Below are 1,429 nucleotides of genomic sequence, written 5' to 3'. Positions count from 1 at the left end.
GTATATATATATATATATATATATATCCCGTGGGATGCACGAGTTTATATTTAAATTTGATAAGTTAAATTAAAAATAATATTTTATAATCATAAATTTTTTAAGTTCAGTATAATATTATTATCGTTATTATATAATAAACGTGTTAATTATGCTGTTTTATCTTTATTCAAAATAAAATGTAAATAAAAGAGTTTGAAGTTTATAATATTCTTGAACCATAAGAAGGAAGACATGAAAATAATAGCATGTCAATTTTACATTAAACTTTATATCAAAAGTCTAGTAAAAATTTATTAACAACCTAATATCTTAATAACTTTGTTAGAAAAGCAATTGGCATATGATGTTGTGTTTCTTGTTACATATTTCATTTCAAATCTGAAAACAGAGTTATAGATAAATTAGTTATATTTACAGTAAATATTTATAAAAAAGTATAAATCATAACATGCTATTAAAATTAAAAAAATATTATTCGACTTTTTTATATAAATAAATATCACAAAGATATTATTTCTCAAAATATGCATAAAGAAAAATGGTTCAAAAAATATGCAAGACTACTTCGGCCAAAACGCATACAAATTGAATTTATACTCCAATTTATGTGTGGTGGTCACTAAATAAGACCGATAAGAGTAGGAGGCATTTCTAGCTCGACACCCACAAAATAGGTGAAGAGGCTATTTTGTGGCGGTGTCAATGAAATGGCCAATTCCAATAGGGTATCCACGAATTAGAGTTCAAGCAGAAGTCAAAGATTTCTTTTTTCTTTTTGCCTGGGCCAACCTTAATGACTATTATCAAACACTTTCACTTTATATTTCCACATTTTTATTTTTAATATTAAATTAATAATGGTATTTCTTTTTTTTTGTGATTAATAATGGTGTTTCTTTTAGTTGTAAACTACTGTGATATTTTTAATATTGATTTAATAAATTAGATCATTTGATTTATGTACTCTAATTTTTTTATTTTGTAAATCCAAATCGAAAACTTTAATTTATGTACCCCAAATTTTTTTTATTTTTTTTAACATAAATCGAGAAACAATTTTAAAATTTAAATTAATGAAAACAAAATAAATATTTTTAGCCAATCATGCAGTGCAGTTATTTGAGTCTCCCTTCTCTTTCGCAGGCCTAAATAGTTAAACTTTATAATAAATTTTGTAAATATATAAATAAGTTAACAGTATGTTTATTTTATTAATTAGTCAATAAAATTTGAGAAAATGTGTAAAATTGTAGTAAAATGACTATTTATTATAATATCAGTTATTGAGCTATGTTTGTTTACCGATACATAAGATTAAAACAAAAATATAAAAATATAAAATTATATTTAGTAGATGAAATATAAATATATATTATATTTAAAATAAATTAATATATTTTATATTTGTTTTAATAAAAAAGACACA

At 21.8% G+C, this 1,429-nt stretch overlaps 1 protein-coding gene across 1 annotated transcript in view; it reads left to right on the top strand.

The window, feature by feature from the left end:
- Positions 1-1,429, top strand: part of LOC107470758 (protein EMBRYONIC FLOWER 1) — a 76,971-nt gene that overhangs the window by 37,582 nt on the left and 37,960 nt on the right. The gene's annotated exons all lie outside the window — the stretch shown is intronic.

Source organism: Arachis duranensis, chromosome 10 (assembly GCF_000817695.3).
Source record: "Arachis duranensis cultivar V14167 chromosome 10, aradu.V14167.gnm2.J7QH, whole genome shotgun sequence".
Classification (NCBI taxonomy): domain Eukaryota; kingdom Viridiplantae; phylum Streptophyta; class Magnoliopsida; order Fabales; family Fabaceae; genus Arachis; species Arachis duranensis.
Note: the sequence above shows the minus strand (reverse complement) of the source record. Positions and strands in the feature narration are given on the sequence as shown.